Source organism: Panthera pardus, unplaced genomic scaffold, assembly GCF_024362965.1.
Source record: "Panthera pardus isolate Hobbes unplaced genomic scaffold, ASM2436296v1 HiC_scaffold_1, whole genome shotgun sequence".
NCBI classification, from domain to species: Eukaryota; Metazoa; Chordata; class Mammalia; order Carnivora; family Felidae; genus Panthera; species Panthera pardus.
In genome coordinates, this window is record NW_026526654.1 from 54,257,321 (window position 1) to 54,273,376 (window position 16,056).

At 36.6% G+C, this 16,056-nt stretch overlaps 2 pseudogenes; one reads left to right on the forward strand and one right to left on the reverse strand.

The window, feature by feature from the left end:
• The first annotated feature begins 4,066 nt into the window (after window positions 1-4,066).
• On the forward strand, window positions 4,067-5,294 carry LOC109247172 (peroxynitrite isomerase THAP4-like; annotated as a pseudogene).
• A 1,510-nt stretch (window positions 5,295-6,804) lies between these two features.
• LOC128776626 (small nucleolar RNA U3) lies at window positions 6,805-6,998 on the reverse strand (annotated as a pseudogene).
• Window positions 6,999-16,056: the final 9,058 nt, after the last annotated feature.

Consider the following 16,056-nt stretch of genomic DNA (forward strand, 5'->3'; position numbering starts at 1 on the left):
GTTGCTGCAAATGGCAAGATTTCATTCCTTTTGATGGCTGATATATATATATATATATATATATATATATATATATATATATATATATATATCTCCATTCATCAATCGATGGACATTTGTACTCTTTCCATTTTCCATAATTTGGCTATTGTGGATAATGCTGCTATAAACATTGGGGTGCATGTATCCCTTTGAATCAGTCTTTTGTATCCTTGGGTAAATACCTAGCAACTGGTGGATCATAGGGTAGTTCTATTTTTAACTTTTTGAGGAAACTCCATACTGTTCTCCAGAGTGGCTGCACCACCAACCAACAATGCAATTCCCACCAACAATGTAAGAGGGTTCCCCATTCTCTGCACCCTCACGAACATCTATTGTTTCTTGTGTGGTTAATTTTAGCCATTATGAGAGGTGTGAGGTGATATCTCATTGTAGTTTTGGTTTGCATTTCCCTGATGACACGTGATGTTGAGCATTTTTCATGTATCTGTTAGTCATCTGCATTTCTTTAGAAAAATGTCTATTCATGTCTTCTGTCCATTTTTAACTGGATTATTTGCTTTTGGGGTGTTGAGTTTGGTAAGTTCCTTATATATTTTTGATACTAACCCTTTATTACATATTTCATTTTCAAATATCTTCTTCCATTCCAAAGGTTTAGTCTTGTTGATTGTTTCCTTTGCTGTGCAGAAGCTTTTTATCTTGATGAGGTCCCAATAGTTCATTTTTTGTTTTTGTTCTTCTTGCCTCAGTAGATGTATCTAGTAAGAAGCTGCTATGGCTGATGTCAAAGAGGTTACTGTCTGTGCACAGCTTCATTTCCAAACTGTAATAATAGTACCCTAAAACATAGGCCATTTTGAGGTTAAATGAGACAATGCTCTGATTTGCAAGAGTAAACATCCATATATCACTATTATTACTGACAGTCTTGCAAATAATTTCAGTAGTCTCTGCTCCTACTCTTCTCTACCTGCAATCTATTATTCCCACAGCATATGTTTAAAAATTAAAACAAATAATGTCACCACTGTTCATGAACTCTTCAGGAGCTTTCTGTACATTTGGAATAAATTCCGACCCCCTCACCAAGACTTAAAAGGTCATGGTGATCTGTCTCCAAACTGTTTTTCTGGCCCGGTTTCTTAATGCTTAGTGTTCTGGCCACATCCTTTTTGCTTCTCTAGCACACCAAAGCTTTCTTGACACAGCACTTTGCATCAGCCCTTCTCTTTTCTTAAAGCACAGCATGTGTGCATGGCTATTTTCCTTTAGGCCTCAGCTGTGATGTTAGCAAAATCTTCCTTAGCCATCGTATTGCTGTGGGGTCTTTTCTCCATAGAATTCAACAATAGCTAAAATTACCTTATTTATCCATTTACCATTTGTTCTCTTTTCCTCTCAGTATACTAAAAGGCACATAGGTATAGGGACATTTTCCATCTTATTTTCTATTATCTCCAATGCCACAACTGTCTTGATAAATATTTGCTTAATGACTATATAATTATAGCTTGGTTCAAAGGTGATCCAATTTATTATAATTTGGCCAAAACTCCCATCAGGATAAAAATCTGTATGGCAAGAGGAGATGGTTCTAAGCTAGAGTGTTTTATTTTATTTAAATTTTATACTTCCTATCTATCAGGGCTATGCAAACCGTGAGAGGTTTGTGACTGTCTTTTTAAACCACATGTGATCACGTTAAGTCTCAAGAACCAAGTTTCAAGTTGAGAATTATGTGAAATATATGTAAAGGCTACAAGATGACAGAATTTTTATGAAGAATAGCCTAGATACCATCCAAAAGAAAAAAAACCTGACTTCTGACAAGTTCCCCTAAACAAAACTTTCCACCCTTCTATATTCCTCTCATCCAGAACCCATACTCTGAGTCATTGTACTCAAGAGACTTTGCAGACTTGCGGCTCCTTCCTCTGTTTTTTTTTCTAATCTTGAACAGCACCTTTATCAGTTGTGATATTAACATGAAACAGATGACACATTCGAAATCAGAAAATGTGAGGAAAGATTAGTAGGGGAATTAATTTCCTAAAGAGATGTGGCAGGAGGACTGGTGCAACTATTTGGAGACTTCCCAACCCCTAGATCTCACAGTGACCAAAATTCAGAGTTAAGTGTCTGAGGACGGTCAGACCACAGCTGGCTTTCGGGGAATTTGGCCAACTGGTTGCACACTAGCAAGCAGGGAGCCACACAATAACCGGCCCTTCTCACTTCTCCCAACCTGCACACATCTCCTGCTGGTGCCTCCCAACGGCCCACAGAGGCCATTCATACATGTTCTCTCTCCCCGCCCTCCTCCAACAGGGAGGATGCAGACAAGGGAGAGTATGTTTGAAGTTACAAAAAGAAGACAGGCAGCACCTCTCCCATTCTGTCCTATTGTTTATGACCCACCTGTAACAAATCTGAAAGGATTAAACCCAAATCTGCCACTTTGCTATGGAAGTCCTTTCTGAGAACTCTGTGTGCTCTGAATATCCACATTCTACTCCTCAGACTGTCAGTGTTTCCTCCTCACAGTTTTGTCCTTTCTACTGGAACATACGCTAACCTCAACCTGGAGAGAGTGGAGTGGCAAAAAGTGCAGTACACCTTAAAGGGCTTCCACATTTTCTCTTCCAAACTCTTCAGGGAAGTGACCTACTCCTCTTGCTCCTCTTCTGTTATCACCTCCTCTCCACGTGGCCATACCAACATTTTCCCACTAAATCTTCAAATATCCACTACAATCATTTTAAGTTCAGCCTACTTCTAAACAAATCACCTTATCTTTCCTCAATTTTCCATCCTTTTTTCTCTGTCTCCTAAGGCATTGTAATCTGTAGAGTTGGCCCCTTGGCAATCTTTCTACGTGCTGTTTTAATTTTGTCCTAATTCTGGATAGTATTAGGTCTTCTTGCTATTCCTCGCTATTCAATCCCTAATTTATTTAATGCCATGGCTTGAGATATTTTTATTTATTATTTTGCACACTGGCAACGCCTCTGATTCCATTTTTATCCAACTAAATAAGTATTTCCTCCCACTTGATCCACATTCAAGCCTGTTACTTATCTTGGTTTATACTTTATCCTTCTAATATTGTGGGAGAAAAAAATAATCTATTTATTCTACCAAATCAATTGGTAGCCAAGTCCTTTTACATTGCCTTCTGTACTATCTCTACTATCAATTTACATCACCACCGCCTACAAGATTTAAGCCTTAATAATTTTTGGCTAGAGTGTTGAAGCCCTCTCATGTGTTTCCATCCCTTCAGATTCTTCCTCAACCAAACTACCCTTCTCACCACTGGCCAAAACCATCTTATAAAATCACAGAACTTATAAGGTAATTTCCCTGAGGAGAAATTTTCAATGGAGCTTCCATTGCATTCTGAATAACTAACTCCTACACCAATGCATGTAAGAAACTTCCCAGAGAGCCTATAATAACCTAGTTAATGTTTTATTTTTTTATTTGGCATTAAATATTCCAAAAAATAAAACTTAATATGTCAGTTAAAATGCATATATAAAAATTTTACTAAGTCACTGAGAAAAAAAATTTCTTTTGAAATTATTTAGCATGATATTTTAGTTGTTTTCATGATTCATTTTCTGATTTTTCATTAGATGTGGACAAGGGAGGAAAGCACTGAAATCTGCACGACTTTATGACATTTTCCAATTAAAATATTTTCACTATCATTGATAATTAGTTTTGTCTCATTCTTTTATTCCACATCTATTGAATTTCATGGCAAGATGCAGACTTCCTTCCACTAAACTAAGGATTTTAACTGTAGAATTAGGTCTTACTTTTTTTGTATTATGGATGATATTCTTTAAAAGTGTAATAGGGAATGACTATAATTTTGATATTAATTATATATAATAAAAGTATCTTTATAAGAGCTCTACAGAAAAGAATCTAGGTACTTCATGCAAAATTAATTGTACTTTTAGAAAAAAATTTTAATTTTTTCAAAATGAAACATTAGAGTATAGCAACAATAAAATGTAGTGGGAGATTATATGAAAAGACATTTGAAACAATGTACGTTAAGGGGAAGGGACTAGACATTGCATCCAGGGTAGCCCAGGGAGTCACTAGTCAGAAGCAGGCACAACAGTTTCTGAAAGGAACTCTAGGAGATTGGCCCCCACAGGGTCAGGAAGCCAAGGAGAAGCAAACACATATTCTGTAGATGTTGGCAGTGAAAACACCACCCCCTTCTATGGGTGACTTTACCCCCCTACAGCATCTGGGGCATACAAATTTATTGGCTCTCTTCATTCTTACAGTCTCTCCTCCAGGTACACTCAGAGCCTGCCAACTGAAAGACAAGGAGACTGGCTTCAACAGCACTAGCCTGGCTGTTGCAGGACTATCCTGGGGTACAAGAAGAGCTTTTCCCAGAACACCTGAGGTTGCTGCTCAAAGCAATGTCTCAGAAACCATCCAAGAGCCCCTCTACCCCTCTGACAGATGTCACGCTGAAACCATTCATGGTAACTGTGCAGACTGAGCACAGCAATGGCCAGCCCCATGTCGACCACCAAGATCACCCTGTTAGTGTTGGAGCCTGCCAACTCATCGACTTGCTGTATGTATTCTTCCTGCTTCTCTCAACAGAACAAGAGCCAGGCAAGCTGCCTGAAGAAGCAGGTGGAGAACTATGAGCTGAAGACCCTGTGACAGAGGGTCAGCCAGTCCAATAGCCAGGTGCACAAGCTTCAGGAGAAGCCGCAGTTTCTTAAGCGAGTACCCTACCTAAGCAGCCTACTGCTGCCAACTGGGAGCCCCCCAAGATCAACCTAGTGGTGGAGCCACTGTCCTGGGTGCTGGGTATCTGGCTGTCAGATCCACCAGGACTTACCTGATGCTACAACCCTTCTAGTAACTAGAAGAGGTGAACATCTTGCATATGGGCCAGCCCATGTAGAACTTCTGGTTTAACATTTTCCACCCTGACACATAAACCATGCGTAAAGAATGTGGCTTCATCCACCAGAAGCCCAAAACCAACAAGGTGGCCTTAGCACCCAGAACTCAGGTATTGTGGAGGTGGAGGGTAATGTGAACCAGTGGGAACTGTGCATGATGTCCCATTCCAGCACCAGTCCATCCTTGCCAACGAGCCCCCCCATGGGGCAGATTACCTGAAAATTCAGGTTGTACTCTGAAGGTAAATTGAACAGGCAACCACAACCCAGCCCATGACTCAGCATCTTCATATTACCTACAAGAAGGTTCCCTCCTTATGCAAAGTAAGACTTTGACCTGGGTGGGGCCTGGCCACCTATGTGTCATGACACGTCAGCTTCTCAGTAGATGCTCCACAGCAGGTGTGGGTGTGACCACAGTTCTCTGTGGGTTCAATAGTGTTGCCACTTGTACCTTTAATGCCATAGAAAAAAACAAAGGCCTAAAAAAAATTAAAAAAGAAAAAAGGAAGAAGGGACTCCACACAGATAAAAATGATTTTTATTAGCAAAATGAAATTTACAATGGATAAAACTAATTACTTACATGCTTATTGCTACAAATATTATTTGAGGTTTCTATGATTTAATACTGCTATACAGGTGAAGCAAGAATTGAAGCAAGAATTTGGCTAATAGCCATGTTCATTAGTATTTCTGAGTAATACAATCCTTGAAAAATTAAACCTTTTCACTTTCACATAATTGTTCTTAGAATTATTTTATGAATCAAAATATACACTAATTCAATATAGGATCATGATATTAAATTATATTTTTAGCAACTGTAAGAGCAGAATAACACTAACATACCTTGAACTAGTTACACTGTCATCAAGACATAATGTAAATCATCTTCAAAAATAAAGAGTCTGTTTAATGTCAAGATAACATAAAAATGAAGTGATTATTAATCTAAAATAGACATTCAGACATGAATGTCTAAAAGTATCTGGTGAGGACTAAAATATCTGATGGAATGATTGCTAGGAAATATATTTTGACCTAATTATTATTATGTTATCTGATCATTTCAGCCTACCTGCTAGAGCATGCTCCATTAGCTAATTAGACTAGCTGAAATAAAAGACTAACTATGATCTTGATTAAAACATTCAAAAAGGTTTTTAATATAAAAAATACAAAATTAAAAATTTAGCCATGTTCAGCCAGCTGAAAATAACTGAGTGTCAACTGGCCAAAACCTATTGCCAAGTATACATTTTTGCAGTTTTTAGAGTATTAATAGTAGGTTTTAGTGTGTTATTAACTTCCAAGCTCAACAATAAGCACTCATCAGTATTCTCCTAACCTTTTCGAAATGAACTGCGTAGGACTTACTGTGAACTTCAGTGTTAATGTGGCCATCTAGTAACAGTGGCCAAATTTTAACAACATGGTCTCTCCCTTATACAGTATATCATTGACAATAATGCTTTAAGTTTTTAGAACATTTTAGATCCTTTATTTTCTTTTTACAATAAATGAATTTGTGAAATAGGGAGATCAGATATCTTTATCCTAACTAAAGAAAGAAAATAATTTATAAGAAAGTTAACTGACTTACTAAAATGTATACAAATATACAGAACAAAAAAACAGAACCTAGGCTCCTGGACATCCTATGTTTTTTGCAATGATCAACAAAACCTGAATGTCTCCAAAACATTTTATCATCATTGTTATCTCCAGAAACTGATCCACTGATAGGCTCAAGACAACCCACACTTCTATTTCTGTTACCACGGCAATTTCCTAATTAATATTAGGTAGCTCATCTTTCCATTCTTTCTTTTTTTCAACAGAAACCACTCAGACTGTATCATCTCCCTCTTACTTCCCCAAAGGAGGAAAAGAATGATCATCAATGGCAAGAGGCAATTGTGGAAGCAACTTGAAGCCAGCTTCATGCTCAGGAGAGAACACCATGCCTCCTCATCATAGTCCTTTCTTTCAAAAAGGTATCTTTCAAAGATATCCGAACAGCATGGCCCTGACCTTTTTCTCTAACAGTCCATCCATAGCATTTCAGCAATATCACTTTTCCCACAAGGGATACTGGCTAGATCCTTCTGTTACTCTGGAATGGAGGTTACAGCAACTCTTATATATTCATCTAGAGCCTAGGAAATCCTAGATTGCTCAGAAAAGGTTGTATTATCTCACATAAGTAAGATGACGGCTGAAAATATTTATTAGAGATTTAGGGCCAAATAATGCTTGATTGCCTCCTTACTTTCTCTGTTAATAAATATGTCTTAAAGAATATCACTATGGCAAATGTTAAAAAACAGGTTGTTCATAGGCCCAACCAAAAAGGATACAGTGACACAGGCCTACGCCAAGAAATAGGAAAAAGCTCAAATAAACAATTTGATCTTATACCTAAGGAACTACAAAAAGAAGAACAAACAAAACCTAAGGTGACTAGAAGGAAGCAGATAATTAATATCAGAGCAGAAATACATGACATGGAGCTTTAAAAAAATAGAAAAAAAAACAATGAAACCAAAGCTTGTTCTTTTTCTTTTTCTAATTTTAGAGAGAAAGTAAGCATGAGCTGGAGAAAGGGGCAGAGGGAGAAGGAGGGAGGGTGCGAGGAGGGAGGAAGGGAGAGAGAGAGAGAGAGAGAGAGAGAGAGAGAGAGAGAGAATATCTCAAGCAGGCTCCATGCTCAGCATGAAGCTTGACACAGGGCTGAATCCCATAACCCTAGGATCATGACTTGAGCTGAAATCAAGAGTTGGATGCTCGACCAACTGAGCCACCCAGGTGCCCCAAGAGCTTGTTCTTTGAAAATATAAAATTGATAAATCCTTAGCCAGACTCATCAAGGAAAAAAAAAAAAAGAAAGAAAGAAAGAAAGAACTAAAATAAATAAAATCAGAAATGAAAGAGAAGTAACAACTGGCACCACAGAAATACAAAGAATTATAAGAGAATACTACAAAAAAAGTTATATGTCAACAAATTAGACAATATAGAAACAATAGATAAATTCTTAGAAACAGATAACTCCTAAAACTAAACTAGGAAGAAATAGAAAATCTGAACAGACTGATTACTAAGAATGAAACTAAATCAGTAATCAAAACTACCAAAAATATAAGTCCAGGATCAGATAAATTTACAGGTCAATTCTATCAAACATGTAAAGATAAACTAATACCTATTCTACTCAAAGTATTAAAAAAAAAAAAAAAAAACAGAAGAGAAAGGAAAACTGCCAAATACATTCTTTAAGGCCAGCCTTACCCCAATACCCAAACCAGACAAAGACACCACAGGAAAAAAGAAAATTACTGGTCAATATCCTTGATGAATATAGATACAAAAATACTAAACAAAATATTAGCAACTCACATTCAATAATACATTAAGGGGATCATTTATCATGATCAAGTAAGATTTATTCTAGGGATGCAAAGATGGTTCAACATTTGCAAATCATCAATATGATACATCACAATAACAAAACAAAGGATAAAAATCATATGATCATCTCAATGAATGCAGAAAAAGCATTTAAGAAGATTCAACATCCATTCACATAAAAACTCTCAACAAAGTGGATTTAGAGGGAACATACCTCAACATAATGAAGGCCACTTCTGGGGGAGCCTGGGTGGCTCAGTCGGTTGAGCGTCCGACTTCGGCTCAGGTCATGATCTCACAGCTTGTGAGTTCGAGCCCCGCATCGGTCTCTGTGCTGACAGCTCAGAGCCTGGAGCCTGCTTCTGCTTCTGTGTCTCCCTCTCTCTCTGCCCCTAACCCACTCACATTCTGTCTCTGTCTCTCTCAAAAATAAATAAACATTAAAAATTTTTTTAAATAAATAAATAAAGGCCACTTCTGAAACATCCAAAGCTGACATCATATTCAATGTTGAAAAACCGAAAACTTTCCCTCCTAGATCAGGAAAAAGACAAGAATGTCCATTCTTGGGAAAAGATATTTGCAAATGACATATCAGACAAAGGGCTAGTATCCAAAATTTATAAAGAGCTCACCAAACTCCATACCCGAAAAACAAATAACCCAGTGAAGAAATGGGGAGAAAACATGAATAGACACTTCTCTAAAGAAGACATTCGGATGGCCAACAGGCACATGAAAAGATGCTCAACATCGCTCCTCATCAGGGAAATACAAATCAAAACCACACTCAGATATCACCTCACGCCAGTCAGAGTGGCCAAAATGAACAAATCAGGAGACTATAGATGCTGGAGAGGATGTGGAGAAACGGGAACCCTCTTGCACTGTTGGTGGGAATGCAAATTGGTCCAGCCACTCTGGAAAACAGTGTGGAGGTTCCTCAAAAAATTAAAAATAGACCTACCCTATGACCCAGAAATGGCACTGCTAGGAATTTACCCAAGGGATACAGGAGTACTGATGCATAGGGGCACTTGTACCCCAATGTTTACAGCAGCACTCTCAACAATAGCCAAATTATGGAAAGAGCCTAAATGTCCATCAACTGATGAATAGATAAAGAAATTGTGGTTATATACACAATGGAGTACTACATGGCAACGAGAAAGAATGAAATATGGCCCTTTGTAGCAACGTGGATGGAACTGGAGAGTGTTAGGCTAAGTGAAATAAGCCATACAGAGAAAGACAGATACCATATGTTTTCACTCTTATGTGGATCCTGAGAAACTTAACAGAAACCCATGGGGGATGGGAAGGAAAAAAAAAAAAGAGGTTGGAGTGGAAGAGAGCCAAAGCATAAGAGACTGTTAAAAACTGAGAACAAACTGAGGGTTGATGGGGGGTGGGAGGGCGGGGAGGGTGGGTGATGGGTATTGAGGAGGGCACCTTTTGGGATGAGCACTGGGTGTTGTATGGAAACTAATCTGACAATAAACTTCATATATTGAAAAAAAAAAAAAAGAAAGAAAGAATGTCCATTCCTGTCACTTGTATTCAACATAGTACTGGATGTCCCTGCCATAGGAATCAGGCAAGAATAATAAAGAAAAGGCATCCATATTGGTAAGGAAAACAATGAACTACCACTATTTTCAGATGACATGACAGTGTACATAGAAAACCTTGAAGACTCCACCAAAAACTAGTAGAATAAATGAATTCAGTTAAATTGTAGTATATAAAATTAATACAATAGTAGCATTTCTATACACTAATAACCAAGTAGCAGAAAGAGAAATTAAGAAAACGATTCCATTTACTATTGTACCAGAAAGAATAAAATACCTTGGAATAAGCTTACTCAAAGAGATGAAAGACCTACACTATGCAAACTAGAAAACACTGGTGAAAGAAAGTGAAGATGGCACAAATGGAAAGAAATTCCATGTTCGTGGATTGGAAGAATTAATATTGTTAAAATGTCCATACTACCCAAAGCAATCTACAGATTTAATGCAATCTCTATAAAAAGACCAATAGTATTTTTCAGAGCTAGAACAAATACTACAATGGAACAATGAAAGACTCCAGACAGCCAAAGCAATTTTGAGAAAGAGAAAGAAAGATGGAGGTATCACAATGCCAGATTTCAAGATATATTACGATGCTGTTGTAATCAATAGAGTATGGTACATAAATCAGAGAAACAGAAAAGAGAGCCCAGAAATAAACCCACACTTATAGGGTCAATTAATCTATGATAATGGAGGCAAGAATATACAATGAGGATAAGACAGTTTCTTCAACAAATGGTCCTGGGAAAACTGAACTGCTATGTTCAAAAGAATGAAACTGGTCCACTTTCTTGTACCATATACAAAGCTAAATTCAAAATGGGTTAAAGACCCAAATGTGAGACCTGAAACCATAAAAATCCTAGAAGAGAATACAGGCAGTAATTTCCTTGATATCAGCCATTGAAACATTTTTAAAATATGTCTCCTGGGTAAGGAAAATAAAAGCAAAAGGAAACTATTGGGACTACATCACAATAAAAAAACAAAACAAAACAAAAAAAAACTTTTGCACAAGGGAAACTGTCAACAAAACAAAAGGCAAACTACTGTATGGGAGAAGATATTTGCAAATGATATATCTGACAAGGGGTTAATATCCAAAATATATCAAGAACTTACAACTCAACACCAAAAAATAAACAATCTGATTTTAAAAATGGACAAAGAACCTCAATAGACATTTTTCTAAAGATGTATAAATGGCCAACAGACACATGCAAAGTTGCCCAACATTATTAATCATCAGGAAAATGCAAATCAAAGCCATGATGAGATATCACCTCACACTTGCTAGAATGGCTAAAATCAAAAAGAGAGGAAATAAGAGTTTGCGAGAATGTGGAGTAAAAGGAGCCCTCACACACTGTTGGTGGGAATTTAAATCAGTACAGGTACTGTGGAAAATAGTACAGAGGTTCCCTAAAAAAGGTAAAAATACAAATACCATATGATCCATCAATTCTATGACTGGATATTTGCTGAAAGAAAACAGAAACACTAATTTGAAAAGGTATATGCATAGTTAGGTACATAATTATTTTTTGCATATTTATTGAATAATTATTTACAATAGCCAAGATATGGAAGCAACCTAAGTGTACACTGATAGACAAATAGATAAGGAAGATATGATACACACACACACACACACACACTCACACACACACACACCAGAATATTATGCAGCCATAAAAAAGGATGAGATTGTGCCATTTGAGACAACATGGATAGACCTAGAGAGTATTATGCTATGTGAAATAATTCAGACTGAGAAAGAAAAATACCATATGCTTTCAATCATATATGGGATCTAAAAACAAAACAAATGGATAAACAAACAAAAGCAGAACCAAACCTGTAAATACAGAGAACAAACTGGTTGTTGTCAGGGGGGATTGGGGTGGGGGATGGTCAAAATGGGTGACGGGAAGTAGGAGATACAGGCCTCCAGCTATGGAATGAATAAGTCATGGGAATAAAAAGGTACAACATAGGGAATATAGTCAATGATATTATAATAGTGTGGTATAGTGATCGATGGTAGGTACACTTGTGGCAAGCAAAAAATAAAAAATAAAGGATACAGAATAATTTCAGGGAACCCATTATTAGGAAGAATATCCAGGATCCGGGTAAGTAGTGAAACATCAATCTGTCACTCCCTTTGTCTTTCTTTATCCTGCTGGAACCTCACATTCTCTTTTGCTCTTTCTTTAAGTATATGCACTTCATTGTTTTCTGAAGATCCACTTCTCCACTCACCTTACTGCACATGGCTAATTATGACTTTCATAAAATGGTAACATTAATTCTTGGTCTGTAATGATATCTGGCTTAGACTTTCCAGGTAAGTCACCCAGTTTTCATGTCTCAGTTTCACTTACTAATAGAAAATCTGATTAATACAACTTGTGTTGAGCTTGCCTCACAGCCCCACTCCCTTCAGCCATATCCGGAGTTGTGTGCCTATGTGATATATCAGACTTACTCTTCTGGGTTTAAGAAGAGCTGGTTGCCTCTTATGAGAACTTAACCCAGTATCTCGAGTATATTAGATTTTGAAATAAACAAAGATGTGTAAAGGGTTAGAATACTGTTGCTAAGGGTCTAGAAAAAAATAAGTCCAATAAAATATTTTCAGCTGTAAATTGGTACTATTTCCTTGAAGAAAAAGCACATCATTAGCATTAAAAATAATCACATATATTGACTCAGTAATTCACTTCTAATAATTTTCATTAAGGAAAAAGGCAGGGGTGAGCAGCAATATTTATATATGATGCTAATATTATAAATACTGAATGATATTTATAATAATTAAAAGCTGGAAAGAACCTAAAAATGCAAGGACAGAGAAACTGTTAAAAATATTCCAATACAGGGGTGCCTGGGTGGCTCAGTCGGTTAAGCGGCCGACTTCGGCTCAGGTCATGATCTCGCGGCCTGTGAGTTCGAGCCCCACGTCGGGCTCTGTGCTGACAGCTCAGAGCCTGGAGCCTGTTTCGGATTCTGTGTCTCCCTCTCTCTGACCCTCCCCCGTTCATGCTCTGTCTCTGTCTCAAAAATAAATAAACGTTAAAAAAAGAAAATATTCCAATACATGGAATACTATGCGACTAAAACAATAATATAAAGGAGTATTTCATGATAGATGAAATGCTAAAAATATATTTAAGATAAATAGAGGACAAATTTGTACATATGCTGGAGTAAATAAATGAATAAATGTATTCTCAGGAGAATGCCAGATACAGAGTAAGCAACTAATAAGTATTAGATCTTATCCCAGTTGGGTTTGAAAATGTATGTGAATGAAGAGATGTGCACGCATGGATATATATGTAGAGTTAGGAAAATTTTGTATACCTCCAAAATCACCAATACCTTCAATTAGCCATTGCAATATGAAAAATCCTCAATTCCGATGTAGCTCTGCCTTGCTTGGTTTACTAATCCTCTCAACCCTTTTGCCCAGACTTTTCCTTAGCTTAACCAGGTTGGTAGTACAAGACTGACAGTGATATTATAAACTCTGAGAAATGCAATTCCAAAAATTGTAATGAAGACGTGGAAAGTAAAAGAAACAAATCTGGTAACTGGAATACAGAATTTCTCGAAGTAATTCTTAAGTATACTTAACAGAATATCATTAACGACAATGGAAAGGGAATAATATCTCCAGTGAATTTAAAGAATGTAGGATAGATTATTTGGCACACATATGAATTTAATATGAATTTGGCACACATATGAATTTAATATATGTGTGAGTGTTTTAATATTAAGAACAGAGTGCTTCCTTTTTCAAAAAAAAATTTGTATGTAATATTAACATTTAGGAAAGATGAGCAGTGCTACGTTTGTGCTTTAGGCTTACATAATGCCTGGGACACCATCATGTGTCTTCAATGATAATAGTGCATTCCCTTGAAAAGCACAGAATTCCATGATGTCATATTCTATAAAAGATGTTAAAGCCAAGCTTGTCCCAGACTTTCACAGTGGAAAGTGTAATTCTACTGGCAGTTATAGGGTAAGTTGACATCACAAAACTATATACGTCGCCAAGTTTATTACATGAAAGAAAGAAATACAAACTTACTCTACGTCATTTAGGAATAGGCAATACAAAGGGGGCCTAGGTGGCTCAGTCGACTTTGGCCTAGGTCATGATCTTGCCGTTCCTGAGTTTGACCCCTGCGTCAGGCTCCGTACTGACAGCTCAGAGCCTGAAGCCTGTTTCAGATTCTCTGTCTCCCTCTCTCTCTCTCTCTGCCCCTCCCCTGCTCATGCTCTCTCTTTCTCTCTCAAAAATAAATAAATGTTAATTTTTTTTTTAAAGAATAGGGAAAACAAGAAAAAGCTAAATGTCATTGATGAAATTTCGACTTGAAGATTGCACAGCATGTAAATATGAGATGAAGCAAATTATGAGCTCAAGAATGGGGAAGTACAATATAAAAAACTGCCAGTAAACACTAATGTCACCTAAAATAAAAAATACAGAGAGATCTTCAGCCATATTTTAAAACTTGATTTAAATTTTCAGATGTATTCTTTGTGTAATGTGTGTGTGCGTGTGTGTGTGAACATAGTCCTCACTTTTTGTGGTAGTGCGAGACCATAAAAAAGATCATGCATGCTGAAACCATGCAAAGTGATCTTTATAATCAGTGGGCAAGGTTGCAATTGTTCTGCGATATCTAACTTGCTCTGGACAACCTTTTCGAATATGTTTGTCCAGCAAGCAGCTTTCGAAGATAGACACAATCTACTGGAAGAGATTTATTTACTATCCAATATGATAGAAATAAGTTCTCCCACTGGAGCAGTTGTACTTACATGGTGTCATATGGAAGGCCCCTCTCTCAGATCAGGCTTCCTAAACTCAAGGTTCTGTAAAACACTCCACTGCGCGCACAGGCATCACTTGGGCCTCATCTCTTTGCCCTGTGGAAACCGGGGCTTAGAGAAGTGACACCCAAGTGTTATCTGGCTGCTACTATTGTTGTAAGTGATACATTGTCTTTGTCACCTACCCAGGAGTCTCCTGTCTTCTGCTGGTATTTATTAAACCGTGGCAAGCTAAATTTTCAATGGAGGTCATGAATAGGTCAACGATTCTATCACTTTCATTATTCAAAATTATTAAAATTTAGAAAGCAATTACTAAGAAAGAGCTTTATATATAAAAAAGGAGGAGAAATTTTTCGTATTATTTTCAGATAACAGAATCACCCAATTGTAGCAGCAACAAATATTAATTGTGATTTTAATTATAATTCAAAATATTATATTTTTAACTAGTAATTAAAAAAACAGAATAGCCTTTTCCCCTCCCCAAATCAGTTGAAAATGAACAGTAATCAGAATCAGACCCAGCCAGATACTAAAACTTAATAAAAGCTAAAATAAAATAAACTCACTGCACTATATAGACCACTTTGCATTTGAATTGGAAGGCATTCCTAAACTTATTATTATAATTTCAAATTCTTACATAAATTGGGACTTTTAAAAAATGTTAACTTATTTTTGTATTCTTATTTGTAGTTAATGATATTGATAATAGTTTATTTTAAGGTATCTTAAAAATCACAAAATGCACAAAAATAGAATTAGAAATCAAGCATGATTCTACCATGCAAAGAAATATTTATCTTTTTTTACTCATTACAAAATCAATACAGTTGGACTATAGAAAAATGTCAAAAGACAAACTTAACCAATAAACAAAATAAACAAAATCCCTCACAAACATATCTCTTGGAGATAGCTATTATTAACACTCTCATAAACTTATTTCCACACATTTTTCTATGCATAGATAGTAATGGCAATATTCTGCTTAGTAACTTGAAGTTTTCACTTAAACACACATCATAAACATCTATCAGTGCTAATGGATATTTATCTATAATACCATTTTTAACAGGATGAAAGGTGTTGTATTTTATTAATGTACTATAATTTATTTAACACCTACTTATATATATTAATGGGTTTTCCCCCCTCAATATCTTAATACAATAAATAAAGCTACAGTAACTCTTTTCAGAACCAGCAGGTATACCGCCTGAGTTTTATCATCTAGACTCCTG